Source organism: Lactuca sativa, chromosome 7 (genome assembly GCF_002870075.4).
Source record: "Lactuca sativa cultivar Salinas chromosome 7, Lsat_Salinas_v11, whole genome shotgun sequence".
NCBI classification, from domain to species: Eukaryota; Viridiplantae; Streptophyta; class Magnoliopsida; order Asterales; family Asteraceae; genus Lactuca; species Lactuca sativa.
Window position 1 is genome coordinate 118,115,735 of NC_056629.2, and position 14,164 is coordinate 118,129,898.

Below are 14,164 nucleotides of genomic sequence, written 5' to 3' on the forward strand. Positions count from 1 at the left end.
GTAAACTCAAAACTCTTGAAGTTTTGGGCATGTTTTGCTACTTAGTACATCCTAGGGTATCCACTCTCCTAATATCTCTTGAAGCACTAACTTTAAACCACTCAAACGTATTCCAAAAAGTTGAAAGTTAGCAGAAATAGTTTTAATTCATATTGAAGTGAATGGTTGAATAGAATGGAAAGTTTTGGGTTGTCACATCATCCCCCCGTTAGAATGAATTTCGTCCCGAAATTAGCTCTCTTAACATTACTACCGGGGTTGAGCTCTTCCGCTTTGTAGAACATTCACTCGTAGACCTGACCAGTTGCCCTGGTGTTCTTAATAGGATTCATACTTAGTCCATCTATCATTACCTCGTGTATAAAAGCCATATATGATTAAGATTAGTAGGACTGTCAGATGTGCGACTCTGCCCTAGGTCCACAACCCATGGGGAAAACAGGAGATAGGGCGGAAACACACATACTAGATCTGCGTAATCACTCTCATATACCACCACTGCGTATACATTCAAAACAATAGGCGGGCTGTATTCGTCCATAGCCTCTATGCTCAAACTTGGTCTGCTGGACGAGAGGTATTTCGTGACGGTCTGCGGACATCTGATGATAAGTCTTCGGATGACAAAGTACTCTTCGCACGAGTAATCGGGGATTTAGAATGCGAAAGATATAGTTTAGGTTTTGGTCAGACCTTCGATACGAATGATGAAAGTTTCAAGAACTTGTCGATCGAGGCGATAGGAACATATGAACTCAGTATGGTGAGGACCACGCCAACTCATGACGAAAGAAAACAACGAACTCTATACCGAACAATGTTTTGGTCAAATAAAAGAAACGTTTGACAAACGACGATGTATCCCTGGTATGATTGGTACTGTACTCCTAGTATGTTCAACAATGTACTCCTTGTAACTAATCTCGAGTTTCCTGTTTTCTATTTTGAAATTAACACTCCTATGTATCGTACCGCTATGTGCGCATACATACAAATAATAGTGCTTTACTTACTGAAAGGATACTTTTATACTATGACCCCCCTTGGTACCACTACCATCGCCCGTCATATATAAGTTGTGAATACTTAAGATGAGTCAGGCAGTCGACTGAGCATCTCTGCCTCAAATCCTCAACCAATTAAGGAAAGGTGACCTAAGCGGAGTCACTCACTCTAAGTCTGCAACATCTCAGTTGCGCACAACCCCGATGTATATGGTGAGTCATAATAGATTCTCTAAGGGATCTTTTAATTCTCTTGAATATTACGACCTATTTCTACATGTGAGTTGTTATAGTTACTTTTAATTGTCAGCCCCAAATTTTAATCTTATATGAATATAAATTAATTTTTAAAAGTAAATACTATTTTGAAAATGTACCACTACTCGACGACGACTCCGGGGTAGATTCTCCTGCGGTGATCATCAGAATACGTCCATCCGCGCCTGACTTCTTGGTTATTGGGCAATCCTTCTTAATGTGTCCATTCTCACCACAGCCATAACAGGCTCGATTTTCTTCAGATCCGTGGACTTGGGAGATCGGTTGGGCCGGTGCCCTGCAGTAACGGACTGTGTGTCCTTTTCTGTGGCAGTTCAGACACTGCATTTCTCGGCACACTCCAGTGTGGTGAAAGTTGCACTTTCCACACTTTGGAAGGTTTCCAGCATAACGACTGGTAGATGCTGAAGCAGTAGGCGTCGTTGCGGCATACATAGTACTCGCTTGTTGCTCTTGGGGAGTGTCTTGTGTTGTCCGCTTCTTCTTTCTCTTTTTCTCTGGCTCCTGATTATAGTCCTCTTCTCTAGACGACTCGGGAACAGGGAATTTTACGTTGTGGTGGACTCCATGATCGATGAGTCGCTGAGCCAAGCGTTTAGCACTATCGAACGTGGCTGGGTTAGAAGATAATACATTTCCTTGGTTCGGAGCAGTCAGACCCCAAATGTATCTCTCTATCTTCTTCTTTTCCAAGGTAATCATCCCGGGGCACAGAGGTGCTAGTTCGCTGAACCGGTCCGTGTAGGTCACTATGTCTGAGCCGACCATTGTGAGATCCCACAGTTCTTGTTCTAGATTTTGAATCTCGCCTAAAGGGCAATATTCTTCCCGCATTAACTCTTTTAGGTTTTCCCAACCTATTGAATTTGCCATTGGTAGGGTCGGTGACTTAACATGGCTGTTCCACCATGTTAGGGCCTAGCCATCGAAGGTGCAGGAAGCAAACTTCACTTTGCTTCCTTCGGGGCATAAACAGATTTCAAAGATCGGCTCTATTTTCTCGAACCATTGCAAGATGGCAATGACCCCTTCAGTCCCTTTAAAGGAAAGTGGTTGGCATCTAGTGAAGTCCTTGTAGGAGAACTCTCCTTGACGCACAGGGACCTCACCTTGAGTAGAATCGGTAGGCGCTTCGCCTCCACCTGTACTGATGGGGTGATATTGTGCCATGGCTGTTGCCACAGACGCGACCACTGCAGCATTCAGAGTTGCTGCATCGATTTGTGGAGAAGGTATGGGAGTTATCAGAGTAGCATGTTTGGGTGATCTGTGAGGAGGCATCTTTGCTAAAAGAAAAAAAAGATGAGACGGAATAAGTCTATAGCAACGGACACAAGCTGAAAGCTGAAAAGACAAAGTTATCCTAGTTCTAGATGTATTGGGTCCTGACTTCCACAGGGTTCTAGGAACAATTCATAAATGAGTCTATTCCTAATAAACTCTATGAATTTGAAATAACTATCATCGAATGAATATCTGTTTCCTGAATAACTTTTACCAGTTGCATTTAAGAAAATAATTTTTAACACATGTAATGTGAGCAGTGTTTCCACTCGCTCAATAAATTAACCTAGTTAATATTTATTAGTGCGATGCGTAAGACGTTTTGGTTACTTCGGCTGATCTTTCTTTGAAAAAACTTCTCATGAATTTGTCCTCGTTCCTCCTGAACTCTTCTGTTGTCTACTATGAGTGAGTGGTTACGTTTATCTGGGCTTGTCGTGCGAGAATGAAAGTGACTAAAGAATCTATGAGCTTTAAGTTAACTTTATGGGGTGATCCTTACGGAATCTTCCTATAATTATACTAGGTATACTAGTTGGTATTATATATAATTGAAGATCAAATAGACCTTCGAACAATTGATCCCACCTCAACACTACTTCCTTAAAAGGAATGGATAGCGAAGCGGCGGTCACAGATTCTATGTCTATAAGGTCTTGATTATATATAAAATTTTATGAATATACCCTGTAAGATTATAGACCTATCCGCAAGGGTCTTTTAATTTATCACATAAGTTATGTACTCGGACTAAAATATTCCTATAGTATCCTAACGTAATGTACCTGTTATGTTCTAAACTTGTTATCGCGTTATCGTATCATAGAATACTCCCATAGTACTCTAACTCTAACTGTACTTGTTCTGGCGTTTTCTTGGCTGGTGTTTTGGTAAGTTTTTACCCTGTTACAACACCACATCATTCCCAAACACATGTTGGTCACATCTAGAATGAATATAGTTGATCAAGCAATATTGATCCTAGCTATGATTACATAACTGTTCGGGTTGACGACAGTGCCCAACCTTTAAATACTTTTAGTTCTATTCTCCTCGTGATCCTAGTTCAATTATGTACATGTATGAGCAAGTAGGTATATTTTTATAACTTGAAGTTATACTCTAAAATATATCATTATCCAGAGCAGTTAAGCCCGATTGTATTTATAGATGTATATCTTTTATCGGTTGATATACTTATTTCACTATAAATAATGCTCTGATACCAATCTATCACACCCCAAAACCGGAACGGCGGAAACGTTCGGGGGTGGAGGACGTCATGTCAAGTATCATGAGATATGTAAATGGTAAGCAAGTAATGAACAACCATTTCATTTAGAAAGAAAGTGTTTACAATGTATGTGTTCACAAAACATAGAAGTCATAAACAAATAACATAACAAGACTTGAAGCTATAATGCTCCATCTTCTGAAGTCCCAGCACGAGCACCTGTCTAATAGTCTCCTGAGAATACAAGTTATTTGAAAGAGTTGATCAGCAATTAAGCTGGTGAGTTCATAAGATTTTAGTGATGTGAGTATGCTCTAAAAATGTGGTTGAAAACGTATATGTAAAGTACTGTAAGCTGTAAGGTGGTGTTTGGTAAAGTTTGCCTGTTCCTCTAGAAATTCATATATTTCCTACTTAAAATGGGAGTTGAGTAAAATGACACTACAAGCCTTTATATGCGTAATAAGTGGGTACAAGTTACATATACTTGGAGTAAACAAACAATCGATTATGCGCATCTGCCCTCAACCCACAACCCGGCGGGGTACAGTAAGTAAGGCGGATAACACACATTCCATTGGTTGTTAGATCGTTGTCATATAAAACCTTGGTGTTTTCACTTGTTACCCATGGAGTTATTTGTAATGGTTCCTTTATATCTAATGGAGAGTTCCTTTTAAGAAAACCTATATTTCTTATAATAAAATATTGACTATGGTGATTACTTTTATAATAGCTTTGTTTATACTGTTATATATAATTTGATATCGGGTAGATAGTAGATTGGGTGACTTCGGTGTAAACCCACATCCAAAGGGATCAGGACGTACATCGAAGAGCACACATCCTACTAGCTGTCGGATACCAGTTTTATATATAAACATGATGTATAAACTAAGGTATTATAGAGTTAACTCACTTAAAGTCGTTAAAATTGTACTGGCTTAATAAAATGGATTAAGCCCTTAATTGGGAAATCGCTAGTTTTGTATACCAAAAGTACTAACTTTCAAACGAAGGTTTTGTACTAGAAAAACTGTGCATTGACCCTGTGTCTTATAACCTGATCCATACTTGGTACCCTTATGATGACTTAATGTCTACTAAGCATAAATATATATAGATTCGGGTAGATAATAGATTGGGTGACCTCAGTGTAAACCCACATCCAACGGGAACAGAACGTACAACGAAGAGCACACATCCTATTAGCTGTCGGAATCTACTTAGCATATATGTATCGTATAGTGTATACATTAAAGAATCATAAAGTTAGCATCATGGTCCTAACTTAAAAGTAGCCTTCTACCAGGACTCGACTGTTTTGAAAGTAGTATTCTACCAAGAGTCTACTGTTTTGAAAGCAGTCTTCTACCAAGACTCTACTGTTTTGAAAGCAGTCTTCTACCAAGAGTCTACTGTTTTGAAAGCAGTCTTCTACTGTCACACCCCAAAACCAAGAACGGCGGAAACGTTCTGGGGCGGAGGACGTCATGTAAAGTATCACACCACAGTAAATGTAAATAAGCAAACAACATCATCCATTGCATTAAATATATAATTTTAATACAAGCCTGTTCTAACAGTTATAGACACCAAAAATGATGTAAATCAAAATAATAAGATAAGTCTTGCATGCGCTCCATCTTCTCAAAAGCTGGCATCGGTACCTGTCTACTGATGACCTGAGAATACAAGTTATTTTGAAAGAGTTTATCAGCATTAAGCTGGTGAGTTCATAAGTATTTTAGTGTCGATGTTTGTTATCAAAAACGTTTGAACATGTCTCAAGTGTAAGTTTGTAAAATGTAAGTAAATGTTTGTAAGTGTTTGTAAAAGTTTGAATTTCTCAGAAAAACCTATATTTTCTATTAAAGTAGCCTTCTACCAAGGCTTAACTGTTTTGTATGCTCAATTGTTGTAAAAGTGTGTAATTTCCCCAAGTGTAACTATCATTTAACAAAATATAGTTTGTACATTAATGTTTAAGTGAAATAATCACTAAATATATGTAATGGGTAAATTATTGTAGTACTGTAGTGTTGTATTATAGGAACTACTGTTGTACTAACTACCTTAAACCGGATTTATATTAAGGTATCATGTGACAAATTGCACCATACTATCGACTGGTAATAACGACATACGAATGGTCGTAATAACGGAATGCCGTTTGGGACCCGCAGACCTGCAGGTCCGACTGTAGCTAGCAGCAAGGTGTAGGATAGTAAATCCAGTATAGATCTATATGCAAACTCACGCTCTCCCTCCAAGAGAATTCTGGCTACAACTCGGGCCATGACATTTAAGGCATGCTCCGATACAGTGGATCACAATTGTTAACGTATTCATGTATATGTAATGTAATGTTACTCGTTCTAGTATAGTTGTATATGTTCTCTTTCTAGTAAAGTTGTATATGTTCTCTTTCTAGTATAGTTGTATATGTTCTCTTTCTAGTATTGTTGTATATGTACTCTTAGTAATAAGTATTGACTCATGAATGAACTGACTCATTGATCTAGAAATTGTAGTAGTATGATCCTGTGTTACCCCGATGGTAACTTACTAATGATGTGTCTAATACGCATGAATATGGAAGTAATTTTATGTCTATATATGTATATTTGATATATAACTAATATTGAAACGACCTTCGGACGGTCACCCGAAATCCCACCAGACCACATCCAAATCGAGAAAAAGGAAATAGGGCGGATGGCCTTCCTAAGCCCTTTAAACATTGCTTATATATCTATACATATATGGGCATGCAATTTATAAGAAGTAAAAAAAAGTTTAAATAAAATCATTTGATAAGTAAAAGAGTTTGTAAAGCAGTTTGAAGTAAAACAGTTTGATAAACAGTTTGTACAGTAATAAAAACATTAGTTTTCTAGTTATTAATCACATGTGATTGATGTAATAACTATAAGTGTTTAACTTGTATTCCCCCCATAAAGTATTTAAAACATTTAAAACTATTTCAAAGGTTAATTAAAGGGGTATGAACTCACTTGCGGTGAGTGGATTGGATTTAAGTGTCGGATACCGTGCTAGGTGGCAAACGGAGACTTGTTCACACGCACGAGCCTAGTTATCATATAATGAGCATATATATAACTAATTAGCCAAATAATAACTTAATGAAATAAGTTGGGACACTCAGGAACATGTAAACACTTTGTATAAGTGTTATAGGTCCTAAGGGTTGCTTCTAGGTTGTTATGGGACAAGGCTAAAGGGGTTTAATGTACCAAAGGGCCTTATATAAGTGTTTACTACTCAATAAACCCCCGACAAGGAGTTTACGGTCATAAACCCTTGAGTTTACGGCCATGAACTCCAATCTTGGTGGTAATTGGTGTTTTGAAGTGTTATTTAATTTCTAGAATAAGCCTAACTTGTTTGTTTAATCCTTTGGGTAGTTTAGGGACTTAATACACTCCTTGAAGGAGTTTTCGGCCAAAAGACCATTTCTTTTGGTGTTTACATCCGTAAACTCTCAAGGGATGGGTAATTTTATTCTTTCAAGTTCCAAACACAAGTAGGATAATTTCTAGGCATTTGTTTAAGGCTAATAAGGACCCTAGGCACACTTTGGTGCCCTTATTTGGTGTTTACGGCCTAAAAGTATTCTCTTGGCCGTAAACTCCCTTTAAGGGGTGCTTTTGATGTTTTGAAGTCCATAAATTATCTAGGATTAAATGGGTATTAAAGTCTAAAGCCTTAGGAGTGATTAGGGCACCTTTAGGCCCTTGAATTTGGTGTTCACGGTCCAAGAAACTCTTGGGCCGTAAACACCCAAATTTTGGTGTTTTTGATTGTTTTCTAGTCTCTAGTTTACTTACATACAAGCCTAAGTTAGTCACTTATCAAGGAAATGGGACTAGATAGCTCTTAAGCCTCTTTTTGGAGTTTACTCCCCAAGAACGTTCTTGGGCGGTAAACTCCCGGATCTCACATATTTGACATGTAATCTATGTTATTAAGCATATAACAAGCATTATAAAACAACTAGAGAAGTGTACTCACGATTTGGGATGAAAACCTGAAGATCCGTGAGAGAGAAAATGGCTTTTCTCTAGTTGGAAATGTGAATAATGAATGAATTTAGTTCAGAAATCTATTTATAGTCCTGAAATATTTTTGGCAGAAAATATTGTTATTCCGGAATTGAACTCTAACATTAAGAAGTTTTGAAATACTCAAGTTTCACAAACCCATGAGCATCCACTCTCCTGATATCTCCTTAAACATAAACCCTAATGTACACAAACTTATTCGGAAAAGTCTGAAATTCATTGAAACTGGTCTAGCTTCTATTGAATAGATAATGTTCGTACAAAAATGGAAATTTCGGGTTGTCACATCTTCCAAGACTCTACTGTTTTGAAAGCAGTCTTCTACCAAGACTCTACTGTTCCTTTGTCAACTGAAAAGTACATTCTCCCTAGTTTATAACCTATCTCGAATAGAGAGAGATTAACCTTCAAGTGTTACCGACACTTTATGAAAGTAATGGGAGAAATGAGTACCCTGATGTCGTTTATAATGACATACGGAGGTACTATCAACCTAAAAACATATTTGTTTTATTACGGTCATAATGTGAAAGCTAGAACCCCTACTAACCGCTCTCATGCATGGAGATTGAGGGAACCAAACGCGCCCCGAGCAAATCCATGCAAGCCGTGTAATTCACGTTAAAGTTAGATCCTGTCTGCGTGTTGTCATGCTATAGCAAATTAATTTGTTTATTATGTTCTGTTCTGGTATTGTTTGATTCTCTTCTCTGTTTGTTCTGTTTTGGTATTGTTTCTTTGTGTGCTTCATTGTACTAGAAGTAATGAATAGTAGTCTCCTAAACTATATCTATGATAGTTTACTAATGTTCTAACTATACTGATGATTAAAAGACTCATTTGTCTATCAAGTTATGCTTATACTTTAAAAACGGAGTTCTGTACAACTATAAAGTAACACAACCTTTAAAAGAGTTTTGAAAGGTAAAGACGACTTATAAATGACATAAGTAACATTTTGAAGAATGTTTAACAACAAATAATTACATAATTATCATTGTGTTCAACTTGTATTCCCCCCCTTAAAACAGTTTAAGATAGTTAAATGATTCATTACGGGGTATGAACTCACCTGATGTGGGTGATTCAAACGGGTATGCGCGTACGGATGAGAAGTTCCACGAATGAAGTCCCGAGACACAGTAAGTCCTAAATGATATTTAAGGACACATAATAACATGAATATAGTGTTTATAAACAACTATACGAAAGATAACACCTTCCGGGACTAGGAAACACCTTGGCTAGGTGTTGGAATCACATGCGATTCAATAAAGGGAAGTGAAATGGCACTAAATGGTGTTTACGGTTTTGTAACCCACTCTACTTGAGTTTATGGTGGTAAACCCATGAGTTTACGGTCGTAAACTCATAGTACCTTGACCATGTGGTGGTTTGAAGTCCTAGAAGTCCTTTTGAAGCATCCTAACTTCAAGTTTTAGCTTTAGGAAGTGATTAGGGCAACATATCACCCCTTTATAGGGTTTACGGTTTCTGGACCATATGAATTTGATTTTACGGTGGTAAACTCAAATGGTTTATGGTCAAATGAAGTTTTCAAGTCCTAAACACTTCTATGTAAAGATCTAGGCTACAAAGCTTAAGGAATGAGTTTGGGGCATCAAAACATGTCTAAGAGGGGTTTACGGTTTTGGGAGATCCCCAAACCGTAAACACATATATATGGGACATTTTGAGGTTTTCATGTGCTAAACACATCCAAGGAAGGTTCCATGTTTGCTCCTAAGGTTTGACAAGAGTTTAAGGCACTTTGGCACACTTTTAGCAACCTTATTAGGGTTTACGGTCCAAGGAGATTCTTGGACCGTAAACACCTCATCCTTGTGATATTTGGGTGTTTTCTTGAGGCTCTTATGGTTTGAACATGTTAGGGGTTGTTGCTATACTTGTTCCCAAGGTCTAAAGGGACAAAAGGCACATTTAAGCCTTACTTTTAGTGTTCACGGTCTAAGAAGATCTTGGGCCGTGAACATCTTGTTCTTGGGGAAACTTGATGATTTCTTGATGTTTAACACTTGATCTAATGATAATAGGGCTAGAAACACTTACTAGTTGAAGATCTTGAAGAAAAATAGGATGCTACTTGAGAGAGAAATGGCTCTAGTCTTTGGAAATGTGAAAAAGTGATTAAAATAACTAAGTCACACTTATATAGCCTTTTGGGTTTACGGTCCCAATACCATTTTGGACCGTACACTCAAAACTCTTGAAGTTTTGGGCATGTTTTGCTACTTAGTACACCCTAGGGTATCCACTCTCATGATATCTCTTGAAGCACTAACTTTAAACCACTCAAACTTATTCCAAAAAGTTTGAAAGTTAGCAGAAATAGTTTTAATTCATATTGAAGTGAATGGTTGAACAGAATGGAAAGTTTTGGGTTGTCACAGTAACCATCATCCGTATCTTTCAACCGGTAACTGGGGACTATTTCACCCCTACCACTAGCATACAACAACAAATATATGAATCAAAACAATAAGGCATATCTGGGTACTGACCTACCCTTTGGTCCTAAGGACTACTGTCAGGGAAAGTAATCCCTACTATACACATAACATATCATACAAATAAATCTCATGACCAAAACACATAGCCAGACCAAGATAATTATCACAAAGACCATTATCTTCTAAATACCCCTTTTTGGTGGGCCGACATTATGGCCTTATACCCACCCCTACTGGAAGATAACTCACTTCAATGTTGTGTAGTGTTTGAATCATCCTCGTCGCACAAGTCGACTCCCTTCGACTCCTCGATCCCTACACGACAACCTTCAAGTCAACACACAACACGTGCAACCATAAACAGGGTTAGTCCAAGTCCAGTCAAAGTCAACTTCAAGTTGACCGGACTCGCCGAGTTGGGCCGTCAACTCGCCGAGTCCCTCACCCTTTACTCGTCCTTATCCATGTCTCGACTCGTGGAGTTTGGCATTGACCCGACGAGTTCATTTCTTGTATGAACATCGCATGAAACTCATCTGACTCGCTGAGTTGTATGAACACTCGTCGAGTCCACCTTCATCTGATGAACAAGTCCTGTCCTCGACTCGCCGGGTTACATGAACAACTCGTCGAGTTCATCTTCAATCTTAAGGATATTGCCTTGGACTCGCTGATTCCTTTCTAGTACTCATCGAGTCCCATGAACTCTAGGTCTAAAATTATGTCCAATGCGTTGGGTCACTCTCTATGTCCGGTTACAACCCTTCTAACACTCAACTGAGTTCTTTTGACCCTCAACAGATATGGGACTCAAAGCCTTGGACTCGTCGAGTCCCAGGAACGGACTCGCCGAGTCGGTCACGTCCATACTCTAAATCCTCGATTTCTGATGTACAACATTTGATCAAAAGATAGATCCAAGCTTCTACAATCGATCTAGCACGTAAAGTTACAAACGTTATGTGCTTGCATGGGACTTTGAGCTCAAAAAGACATAAAACAAGCTCTTATGATGCATGGGACCTTTCATGGGTGCAAAACCAGCCCCCAACTGCCTTGTGACTTCCTTAACGATGTGATTCAGAAGCTCCAACCCCCAACCGTGTTTGCAATCATGGTTGGCCATGAAAAATGGCTTATAAAAGCCCTAAATCTCCCTAAAAAAGGATCTAACAAATGAAAGAGCAAGGTTACAACTTTTTACCTTCAATGAACTATAGAAGGTGCACAAACTTGGGTTCCCTTGGTCTTTACTTGCTTCCTCAAGCTTTTCTCCTTCCTTCTTAAGAGCACAAGCACCAAAATCCACCACCAAGGCTTAGATTGCTTCAATAACGACTAGGGTTTCAATGAGAGGTCTTCTAGGAGCATAAGGGACGTTGTGGCCGACATAACATTGTTTAAATAGGTTGCAAACCCTCAGATTAGGGTTTTTGTCTAGACAGGGTCTACTAGTCGAGTTCGGGACCCGACTCGTCGAGTCCACTGCTTAAATCCCGCATCCCATCCCGCTTCTACTCGGCGAGTTGGTCCTTGAACTCGCCAAGCCCAAGGCCAAAATGCAAGATATTTAATTAATTAAATAAAAAGAAATATGTACCAAGAACCAGGTGCTACAATGGAAAAGGCAATCTCCATTGGCCGTAAACTCTAATAAAGGGTGCAAAGTTGCCCTAAACTCCTTCCTAAGGCTTAGAACTTGGCCTAGAACACCTTCCCCTTGAGCTAAGGACCTTAAACATCGAATTGGTACAAGTCACCATGGGTTTACGGCCGTAAACCCATAAGGGCCGCAAACCCTAGGCCGTAAACTCGTGGAGAGTTGGTCCTTGGGCCATAAACTCTAAAGCAAAGCCATACAACCCGTAGATGCAACCCTATGATCTTATAACACTTGAATCAAAGTGTTTTCCATGTTCTAGGGTGCCTATACTTGTTAAATTAGTTGTTTAATCACTAATTAGATACATATATGTGTCATTATATGCCAACTAGGATCCTTGTGTGTGCTCGAGTCTTCACTTGACACTTAGCATCCTATTCAGAAGTTTCATCAAATCCACTCACTACAGGTGAGTTCATACCGCTTAATTAACCTTTTAAATGTTTTTAAATGCTTTTATGGGGGGATACAAGTTGAATCACTATAGTTATAATATCAATCACATGTGATTTATAACTATCAAACATGTGGATTTACTATACTTTTAACTGTTTTGCCAACGAACTATTTCAATATGATTATCAAACTCTTTTACATGTTAAACTCTTTATAAAAAACTTTTTCTTAATTACCAAACCTTCACTTTCAATTCTTTAAACTTATATATTGTCAAAACCATGTCCAGTACATATATAGTTATATAAGTAAGATTTGAAGGACTTAGGACTGATAACTCGCTTTAATTCATGTTCCTTGTTTGGTTGTGGACTTAGAGTACTCTGTTGTTTGTTCGAGTGTCGTTTGATCCTTAGTTATATATTATGTATATATGTATGGATATAAAGCTTTTACTTCTGTTCCAACACCTTTGGGTAGTAAAGGTGTATAAGCTTGCTAAGACATTCAAACAACAGTTCTAGTAAAGTATAATAGGTATAGTTTAGGGATATACTACTTGCTAAATTCTAGTACAATGAAACATACAATGAGTTAGTTCATACATGAGTCAATGCATACTATACACTATACAAAGAGAACATACAATAGTACATACAATTCACACACACTATATACTATACAAAAGAACATACTATGATGAAAATCAGAGAGGACATTTACTACACTAGTAACTACAATACATACACACTATAACATAAATATGAGGCACTACTTCGGGGCATGGCATCAGTCATGGCTCTTCTTGTAACCATAGTCTTCTAAAGGGAGAGTATGAATTCGTGTATAGATCTATACTGGATTGACCGTCCTACACCTTGCTGCTAGCTACAGTGGGACCTTCAGGTCTTCGGGTGATGAATGTCATACCATCTCGACGTCTTCATGCGTCGTGTTTTACTAGGTCGATCAAGTATGGTTATAATTATATCACATTATACCTTAATTAACAATTGGTTTAAGGTAATTAGTACATCAGTAGTCACTATAACATAAAATTACAGTACTTCATTATTTTCCCCATTACATTTACTTTGTGATCTTCACATAAACAGTAATGTACAAACTATATTTCATTAAGTCACCTTTGGGAGGAATACTCACTTTTACAATGAGCAAGCATTCATCACATTTGATGCCTTGGTAGAAGGCTACTTTTAGTAGAAAATATAGGATTTTCTAGGAGATACAAACAGTTGCTACAAACATTTACAAACTCATACATTCAAACACTTACAAATAGTTTCATACAAACAGTGACACTAAAATGCTTATGAATTCACCAGCTTTAAAGCTGCTAAACTCTTTTAAAATAACTTGTATTTTCAGGTCATCAGTAGACAGGTACCAAGGCCAGCTTTTGAGAATATGGAGCACTTTCAAGACTCATCTTTATTTTGATTCATATTTTGGTGTCTTATAAACTGTACAAAACACACTTGTATTAAAATACACTATTAATGCAATGAATGATGTTGTTTGCTTGTTTACTATATATCTGTGTTGTGATACTGTACATGACGTCTTCCGCCCCAAAACGTTTTCTTCGTTCCGGTTTTGGGGTGTGACAACTGCCATAAGCCAAGAACAAAATCTAGAGAGAAACAGAGAGAAATCCAAGTGTAATCAAGAATCTTATGTACCCGGATATTCAATAATAGTGTGCATTGAAAATTAATAATCTTGTT